Genomic DNA, 10,896 nt, shown 5'->3' on the forward strand with positions numbered 1-10,896 from the left:
GAGAGGGTAGTTTGAAGTCCCTTAATGTGGGAATTGACCCTTCCCCATTAAACACTGTATAGCCATCAATAGTGGCGGATCCTGTGCCTGTACTACGTTTTGGCCTTGGGCCGCTTCTAACAGCATTGGAAGGCATCTGGGCATTACAGGTACTATTCTCAAGAGGGTGTGAGATAGCGGCATGGGTTTTTACTGCAAGGGAGTCTAATGTGATTGCTAATGTGGCAGCTAGTCAGCTTCATTTTGTTTGTCATTTTTATTGGATTTATCTATCGTTTTAACTCCTTTACCCTTGCTTTGGGGCGAGGTTAATCGCACCATGGCTTATAGGTGCACTTTTACAGTTTTAGTTTTGAAATAAGGAGTCAAGTGTCTCAAAGTCCACAGTTTCAAACTGGTCAGGTGGCGGCCTTGTTGGTCCGTGCTCTGACCTGCTGCGGAGCTTAAAAGTATGATGCCTAGTATGGCTGGCAAGGTTGGTGAATGACTTCGGGATGTTGGTGGTGAGATGTCTAGTTCCTCTGCTGGGCCTGTATAAACTCTGGGGCTTACGTCATCTAAGTCATCTGTGGGAGCTGAAATTGGTGTTTCAATGTTTCCTGGTGGGTGGACATCGATGGCTCCTTGCTGTGAATGTGCTCTAACTCTAGCTCGAGTTCCACTCTGTCAACAGTTCAGGACCATAGGGGTCACTTTCGTCCGCGTCGTCGGAGTTTGGGGCTGTGTATTGTCTTTTACTAGACAGGAATTTCTCCCAGTCTTTCCCTGATTTTGGAGCATGCATCTGGTCACTGTGACAGGTCACTGTGTTTGTGGCTGTTGCCCTGCCTTTGAAGTTGAGGGCTCCTCCCCAGTGTTTGCTACAGCTGTGGCACGAAAACAGTGATTAAGGTGATATACCAATATTCCTTACCTTCAACCTTGACTGCTGTGGGTGTGGCTAACACCACTTTAAAAGGTCCTTCTCTCCTTGGTTCTCTCCAATGTTTTCTCCTGAATGTTCTGATGTACATGTGGTCTTCTGATTCTACTTGGTTATGTGGCTCCTCTACTGCTGTACCATGCGTAGCTGGACCCACCTGTGGATATAAGAGTCTGTGGATATGGGTTGAATGCTTTACATAACTTGACATTTCACCTTCCATTCCTTCAATTACTTTATTTACAAAATGAGGTCCATTGTCTGAAGTCAACTGATCTGGGATGCCAAATCTAGGGATTACTTCTCTACGCAAGAACTTGGCTACTGTCTTAGCATGACTTCTTGCACATGCCACTGCCTCATCCCATCTGCTAAACATATCAATCACCACCAGAATATACTTCTTTTCCTCTGCCTTTTCTGCCATATCCACAAAATCCATCATTAAGTATCGAAATGGACCTCGAGGTTCTGGAATGTGTCCTATTGGAGCAGTGAAATGTTTCCTAACATTTCTTTTTGTGCATAGCTCACATGTTCTCAATCCTCTGTCCACGAAGTTAGCTAGGTAAGGAGACCATTAATTTTTCCTGATAGTATCTATTATTATTCTTATGTTACAGTGATCTACCCCATGTGCTTCTTTTATCAACATTGATAACAGGGCTGTGGGAGCTACCCACAAACCCTCTGCTCCTCTCCACACCTTTGTTGCTGGATCTTTAAACGCACCATGCTTTTTCCACTGCTTTACTTCCCAAGGACTAGCTGTATTTTGTGGATCCTTGATATCTTCAATCTTCATCTGGCTCCTCTCTCTGCACAAGAGCTATTATGCATCAATCACCTACTGCTGCCCTTTTTGCTGCTTCATCTGCTGCAGTGTTTCCCTTTGTTATTGTTGTTCCATCTGTCTTGTGAGCCCTACACTTCACTATGGCTAATTTCTTAGGTAGTTGTATAGCTGCTAACAATTCTGATATGGCTGGTCCATGTGTAATGGTTGAGTCATCTGCTCTCTGGAAACCTCGCTTTGCCCAGATTGGTCCAAAAACATGACATACCCCATATGCATATGCTGAGTCAGTGTATATTGTACATGTTTTCCCTTCTCCTAGCTTACAGGCTGCTGTCAAAGCTTTTATCTCTGCCAATTGTGCTGAACAAGTATGCGGGACTGTCACTTCACTAATTGTTAGATATACATTCTCACTGAGATCATACTCTACTACTGCATAGCCGGCCTTATTTCCTTCATGGGTGTGATAACATGATCCATCCACAAACAAAATTTGTTGTGCTCCTAGGAGATGTTGAGATTCCAAATCGTCGTACTTTCAAGAATTTTTCAGATTTCACAGAGTCCCTTCATTTGGCAGTACTATCCTTTCAGCTGGATTTACTGTATTGCACCTTTCAATTATCAATTCTGCTGACAGTATTACATCATATGCTATGCATCTTGCATTAGTTATTACATTAGTTATGCCTGACTTGTTAATACTGCATGCAATACATGTGATGTGTAGAGGGTCACTGGTTGACCCATTGTAATTGTAGAAGCCTTTTGGTCCACAAATGCAGCTGCCGGTATTACACGGTAGCAGGGTGGCATGCCTTTTTCAACATTGTCTAGAGCTGTGCTAAAGTTATGTTATCCAGTTCTGTCATTTTTCCTTCTTGGCTCACTACTAAGTATTGCTGGGCTAACATCTCTGGGAGTGTTATCCATACTCCTGTTGGTCCACATTTTATTTTAGCTCCTAGTTTATCTCTTCCTAGAAGATTGTCTGGAGTGTCTGGGGAATTTAGTAAAGGTGCTTGCACTACTATTCCCTCTACAGTAATCCATTGAGGCTCGATAAAACATAGAGTCTGAGTTTTTCCTGAGAATCCCACTGTCTTTATTGCTCTACGTGTGAGTGGAAGCTTTGAGCCTTCTTTTCCAATGCTTGGAAACGTTGCTCCTGTGTCATTCAGGAATGGGGCTTGTACTTCATTTCCAATTCCAAACCAAACCCACCCTTATCTGCTTATGGTGTTTTCCATTTGCTATTTCTCATCCAGCTCTTTTATTTCACCCTTGGGAGTTCTTGATTTCGAGGGCAGCTGTCTGCCTCCCTCACCAGGGCCACCCCTCCCCTGTCAGGCCATGGATCCACTATACACAGACTTTTGAATATAACAGGCATCTGCTTACCTTGTTATTATGGCCGGCCTCTGTAGCCCTTCTGAGAGAGTGGTCTCGGTTCCGGACGCAGATCATGCTGACCCTTACGATATCCTGTTCATGACACCAATAAATATTTCGGAACTCTGAGCCCCATCTGAGTGGACATATCTCAGGGTGAACCGCACTCTTAAACTTTTAGCCAAGTATTTGCTGATCTAAATAAACTTCACTAATATCGCTATAATTGCTAGAAAATAAAACAATGAGAAGACTTTTCAGACCTGAATGAGAATGAGCAAACTTCTTTATTGCAGTCAATCAGCCAACAATTCCATTGAGCTCAAGGAAAAATCTCTAAGTCAAAAGCAATCAGATGAAAAACCCAAATGAGCATCCACATGCAACCCAAAAAGTTCTAACTTCCCCAAGAAAATCCCCTCAATATATATCTTGGTGCCTCTAGGCACCTCCTCTTTTAATTTACATACTCTCAGGCAATTTCCCATTATTTCTCAAAGTTGTACTTGAAGCCCCACCTATCTGTTTTCTGAATTCCCCTTATTTCCCAGAATGATGGTCTGACCTTTACTCACATGCCCATAAATGGATTGTCATGTCTTTTTAATTACCTATTATTTCCAACCTTTTTCATCATTGTTATAAAAAAAAGTGCTTACTTCCTTGTTCTTGTCACATTTGTCACTCAGTCTTTAATGACAGACGTCTTTTTGAATTAATCCTCTTTACAGCTACAATGAGTAAGTTTCCTTATTTCTTTTCTTATGACTTTCTACTGTATATGATTTCTACTGATTATATGTTAACTTTGAGTTTGGATTATGATAAAAGTTCTTACTTAGATTGGTTATGTTGTATTGCTATTATTGCTAAGCTCTTGCTGCTATAAGGATGCTTTGTCTATAAGTGGAGTTTTATGTTAGCTCCTTAAGCTTGCTGAACTTATGAACTTATTATGATCTCAGTCTGTCATTTCCCAGACTGGCCTTGCTCATGCATACTTTAAGCCTCAGTTCCTCTATTTATACTAAAGGTTACTCCCTTTTCCCCTTAGATCCTCAACCTCAGACCCAGCAGCCCTCAGTCCAGCTGGCAGACCCTCAGTCCAGCTGGTCGAATGATACAGCTGTATCGCCCTTCTCCCTACATGAGGCCTGTTCCAGCTGAACTTATGACTGGTTACCGTCGCTTCCAGCAGTGTCATATGACCCATGAACTCTCCAAGTTCTTGCAACCAGCTCTGGTCTCCTGAACTTCCTGAGTGTCCTTTTACGCCGTCACACATTGTGAAGAAGCCTCTGACTTGCACTTCCTCCACCCAGACTCCCTTGTCTGACCTCGTAGATCAGAGAACTCAAACTGACGGCTGTCCTCATGCTGAACCTTCCTGCCCTGAGCTTGGAACTCCTGCCTCTCCTCCATCTTCTTCTTTCACCTATATTCGCCCTTTCTCCACCGCTTTAACATCTTCTCCTTCTGAGTCTGAACCTGGATCCCCAGATTACACTCCTACTTCTCCTTGGCCTGATAGCACTGAGTCTGGTTATTTTTATTATTATGATTACAATAAACCTCTTTTCTTGTTTACACTTTGACTCAGGTGTGGTTATTTATATGTTAATCATATATTACCTTACAACTATTACATGTCTTGAAGACAGTAAAGCTTGGATGATGTTAAACATCCTACATTTTAATGATAACAAAGCAGAGGTGAAGTAGTTTGGTCCAAGTTGCTCCTGCAAGTCTCCCCTTGTTGACCTGGGTCCCTTGGCATCGCATATTAGACCTCTGATACCTAATCTTTGCTTTAAAATGGACATAGATCTTAAATTAGTTAGCCAAATTGGTGCAGTGGTGAAGTCCAGTTTCTTTCACCTAAGGTGCTTGGCAAACATAAAACCTCTGGTGTTCAGGCAACAATTTGAGATGGTAATCTGTGCCTTTATTACATCCAAGCTTCAATATTGTAATGCACTTTATATTGGTCTTCCTTGTCTTGTCTTCAACTGAAGCAAAATGCACATCCTTTAACTGGTGCATGGAAAACAACCAAATTACACCGATTTTGCTCTTACTCCACTGGCTGCCTGTGTACTTTTGTGTCTGCTGTGGTTGTTTTAAAAGTGCTTTATATAATAATAATAATAATAATAATAATAATAATAATTATAATTATTATTATTATTATTATTATTATTATTATTATTATTATTATTATTATTATTATTATTATTATTATATTTACTGAGTTAGTATATATACAACATCTCTTGCCTTTACTTACTCCGTGCACCCAAAGCCTAGACTGGGTGATAACAGTTTACCACTGTAAATGTGATTTCTTCTGTATGTAAATATGATTCAAATAAACTGCCTAACTTTACAGTATCCATTCTATTTTATTTTAATTATTTTGCTTGGTTGTTTATTTTTTCATTTAATGTAAATAAAAAAACTTTGTCATTGCTGCACATACAAGAGGAGGCAAATGTGCAGCAACATTAATCGTTTGTCTGAATATAGAGGAGTTTGAATACTAGTGATGTCACACTCTAAGTGGAAGTAGACACTGAGGGTTGATTTATAGTATTTTTTAATCTAGACTTCTAGGTTTAAAATTTTATCTTAAGACAGAAAGGTGGTGGGTGACTAACCTAGGAAGATATTCATTCTTTCTGCTGTCACACGTTCCCTTACGCAAAACATATAATTGTGGAGAATGCAGGCACTGTCAAGAAAGCTCTCAGAAAATGTGTACTTTGAAAAATGCTTTAAGTGTTAATTAATATTGCACGTATAATGTATAGCAGGTAGTATCTCCTATCCAAGGTCCCTGGGTCAATCCTAAGCTTGGGTTGCTGTGTGTGTTCTTTATTAGTGAGGTTTCCTCTGGGTTCTGTCCAGTTTCTTCCTACTCCCCAGTAGAGCTTATTGTTTGAACTTATTACACTACAATGGCTTTAAGCGGAAATGTGTCTGTATGAGCTATAAAATCTGGGGATATGATTAATCAAAAAAAAAGTCTACTTTGCAAATTGAACTAGGTTCTGTTTAGCTTAGGTTACTTTTACTTTTAAATACTCATTATTACATTGGGTTTATTTTATTTACAAAGTGAATGCAAATCTTCCTTCAGACTTTTAGGTAAATCATGTAACGTATGTGTTACAATGAATCAAAGATATTTGAGTTTTTCTCTTTGTTAAATTACACAGAATCATCCACAATATTAAATAATCAAATTACACAATAATTAATACAGTTTATATTTAAGTTTTCCAAACCTGATGTATAGTGGGGTTCTTCATCATCAGAGTACCTCTGCTCTGGGAAACATCCTGTCTTATTCCAGTACTAAAGAAGGGATGCCCCAGCAAACTAAATGACTAAAGTCCAGTTGCACTCACATCGTGCATAATGAAGGCACATAATGAATGCACCAGAAGGTGGTTAGCAACACAGCTGCTCCCCAAGGAACTGTTCTGTCTCCATTTATTTTCACCCACTACACTTCGAAATTCCAGCACAACACAGCACAACAATAATTGTCATTTGTAAAAGATATATATAATGACTCTCTGGTTGTTGGGTGTATTGATGGTGGGCATTAACAGCTTTGTGGAGTGGTGTGAATCACCTACAGGTCAATGTTACTAAACCAAAGGAACTGGTCATTGACTACAAAAGAAAAAAGGCACAACTCATCCCTGTCTGTGGTGATGCTGGGCTTATGGCTCTGTTGTCCTCATAGAAGAGAATTCCTACAGAAATGTACAAGAATTCTCCATCATTATATGTATTGTGATGGCGGCACATGCACCGCTGCAAATTCATGGAGGAAAATACGCTCTTTGCCCTCTGTATCGGCAGACAAGATGCAGGAGAGTGTAAAAGGCGGCGCTTCAGCACCTTGGCCAGCGGTGCTAAGCACGAGCCCCCGAACTACAGAACCAGGCTGGGGTGGTCGAAACTCCCGCCAAAAAGCACGAGCCAATCAGGAGCGCCGCTGGAGCATTCACCCTCCAGGAGGAAAGCACAGCAGGAAGTGAGGGTCAGCGGCTAGAGAGGAGAAAAGGGGGCATGCCTAATGGGAGTAATGCTTGTTGTCTTTTTGATACTCTTTTACAGACACATCCAGCTGATCCAGGACTTCAAATTGCTGGCTGAGCCTTTGCTACGCTCCTGGAAAGGATTGCTTAACCTTTACACTACAGAGAAGGTAATGTTCTCAATATCCTCCAACAAACAAGCCCAAAATAGTTTGAGAGTTGAGCCAATCACAACCTGGAAAAGTACTGCAACAGGGGTGTGGCCCAAGGTAAAACTTGATATACAAAAAGGAGTACACCTAGTGATTGTCTAAGTAATGCAATAAAACTAATTTTTTAAAAGTGAAATTTGCTCAAACTGTTTGCATAGAAACAACTTTTGGGTTAAATTTAAATAGAACCTCAACATCCTCATTTCTGCTACCTCCATCTCTGCCTCATGTCTTTTCCTCACTGCTACAGTTTCTATCCCATACAGCATAGCAGGCCTCATTACTGTCTTGTACACCTTTTGTTTGATTCTTGCTGTCACTTTTCTGTCACACAACACTTTCGAGACTTTTCACCCATTTCAACCCGCTTGCACTTGCCTCTGCACCTCTTTTCCACACTCCCCATCACAATGGCATCAGTAGTGCTCTTTCCAGGCATAAATCAATACTGCTGCTTACAAATATATACTTTCTTTCTTAGCCTAACTTCCACTACTCTTTTCCATAGCGTCATTGTGTGGTTCATCAATTTTATGCCTCTGTAGTTGCTACAACTCTGCACATCACCCTTGTTCTTAAAGATCAGCACAAAAACACTTCTCCTCCATTCCTCAGGCATCTTCTCACTCACTAAGAGTCCTGTTCAACAATCTAGATAGATTGTTCTTTAAATTTTCCTCATTCATCAGTTTATCAAAATACTCCTTAAAACCGCATACTCCTGCCTTCACTCTTTCATGTGACTCTATGTTCCTTTTTCTCTTCTGGAAATATGTGTCTCCTATTTCACACACAGTATATCTACCTTTCTTCTCTCCATCATGCCAGTTCTCTACCTTCGTCTGTCATTGTACCAAGGATGTCTATGAACCTTTTCCCTCCTCTCGTTCCTTGACCAACAGTAGTCCAATTTCTGGTGGCACCCTGTAGTCCAACAGTGCCGGTGGCAGTCGTTGTTAATCTAGGCCTCGACCAATCTGGTATGGAATTCCCACCGACGAGTCACGTTAAGTTTTGGCACGTTGTATGCCGGATGCCCTTCCTGATGCAACCCTCTCTATTTATCCGAGCTTGGGACCAGCACACAAGTCACTGGCTTGCAACCCCTGTGGCTAAATTAATTATTGGATGGCCCTGGTACTCTAAAAAGTAATTATATCTTACATAGTATTGCTAAAAGAACAAAGTTAGATTAGACCTCTCAAACCACTAAATGACCAGGCAACACACAAATAACCAAACATAATAATAAAGTAAGTACATAGTAAGTAATGCAAGCCATTCACTGTTTTCATTTATGATTTATTTCTCATTAATTATTTGTGTGTATAATTTTTATTTATCATTAATTCATTTATTCAGAAAAAAATACAGAAAAAATATGGACTAAAATATGGATTTAAAACTGAATAAAAATTGACTCTGCTGAGCCAATCAGAATTCTGTGAGGGAGACAGGTGGTGCACATGGAGACAAGAAGAAAGACACAGAAGAATTTCATTTTATTTCCCTGATTCATTCATTAAAGTGAAAGTGTGCCTGATAGCAGAAAAAAGAGCAGAAATACATCATAATTTTGAATGTTTGTAGACATCTGGAATGGCCAGTTGAAGGCTTCATACTCATTGTAATGAACTGATATGAAATGTAAGTCACTGTGGATAAGGGTGTCTGCTAAATGTCATAAACAATATGGGCTACGGAGTCCTGGATTTTGTTTAAAGAAAGTATACTGCACAAACTTTCACTGAAACAATATTGTTTCATAGGATTTTTTTTTCTACCCCTTTCAGAGTTCACTCACATCGCAGGAACTTTTGTGTACCTTTGTGTGGGATGGGACTCAGGTGGTTGGCCACGACTGGATTGAGAGTCAAGTGTGCAAAGTAGGAAGTTTGGATAATTCCATAAGTGAATGGAATGGAGGAAGAAACATTAGGAGATGATAGTCTAGAATTTCTCCGGATCAAAAGTAAAGGAGTTAAGAAGACTGAAGTATGTCAAAGACAAAGAAAAGAAAGATATTAGTTTTGTGATGATCCATTATGATGAGGATAAATTACCTGAAAGGATCTATTTGGGATACATAAGCTATGTGATCAGACCCTATGTACCTCTGCCGTTAGGGTGTTTTAGATTCTCGATTCTAGATTTTGGGAAATTTGTAAGCAAGGATTAATTCCCAAATGTTGTATCTGTGGTGGAGCACAGTGCAGGGAACGGAGGATGTCAGATGAGACAAGAGCCTTGAAAGTTAAAAAAAAATAAGAGTGGGAGAAGGATTAACATACTGTATGCAGCGGCATTGAAGAAAGTGGAACAGGAAACACAAACAAAAGAGCATGAGGCAGTAGCATCTCAAAAATGAATGAAGATCAGGAAGAATCTGTGAAAGACCCAGCGAAGATGACAAAGTGTCATTTGTAGCATTCATAGTGGAAGTGGTAAACTGCTCAGCACAAACGGATAACTGGTCAGAGGGAATTAAAATCACAATGAGGGCAGCAGAAAAGTATTTGGATGTAGATAGAATTAATGTGGAAATGATAATTGAGAGATTAAAGGCACCATTAGGGACATCTGCATCGGTGCAGTTCTTGTAATTGCAGTTTACTGGACCAATACACAGCTCGGTTTCTCATCCAATGCGTCTTTGCTGCGTTCAACTTCAGCCCTTATCACAGTGTGATAGTTGTTTTTTCTTCCAACAAAAATGAAGCGATTAACACCCATGAAAACATACTTTAGAAAACGACCATGATTTATTTTAATTGACCTTTTAAAATGTAAAACATATTATTGTGTATTTCGGCATTACAAATATGCAGCCGTGCATAGAAATGATTAAAGACACACATCATTATATTGTTTGAAAGCACTAAATGGCACAGAGAGAGTAACATCATGTGGAGTTATTTTGTTTTGTATTATTAAACATAATTTTAATTATATATATGAATCATTAGTGTATCATGATAGGAGAACAATGGGTCAGAGCAGGCTCCATCAACTGGCAGTTATGGCCATCGAGAAAGATGTCGTTGAGCAATTGGACCATGATAAAATTATCAACAGGTTTTCTACTCTAAAGGAGAGAAGACACAGGTTGATGGTGTCAGTTACGCGAGGTAAAAAACGGACCCAACTGCAGGATAGCTAAAATAAACGGGGATTTATTAACAAAACAAAACACGAAACAGGACAAAGACAAAACCAGACATGAAGACAACAGGATTCCGCGCTGCACAAGGCAACGCGGCTCAACTAAATAGTACTAATAATCATGACACATGAGGACAGGTATGCAGAGGCTGGGAGGAAAAGACAAGGGTGGGGCAGACACGTGAAAACAGAACAAAAACAAAAGGCACATGGCCAAAGTCCGGGCTGAGTCCTGGCAGATGGTCCAAATGAAAGACCAATAACTGGGCTGCAAAATCTTTGTCCCTGCTTCTCACAAGCTGCATCATTTTCACTTGTGTTTCATTCCGTCTGATAGTTAACCACAGTCCATTGTCC

This window comes from Tachysurus fulvidraco, chromosome 4 (genome assembly GCF_022655615.1).
Source record: "Tachysurus fulvidraco isolate hzauxx_2018 chromosome 4, HZAU_PFXX_2.0, whole genome shotgun sequence".
In the NCBI taxonomy this organism is placed as follows: domain Eukaryota; kingdom Metazoa; phylum Chordata; class Actinopteri; order Siluriformes; family Bagridae; genus Tachysurus; species Tachysurus fulvidraco.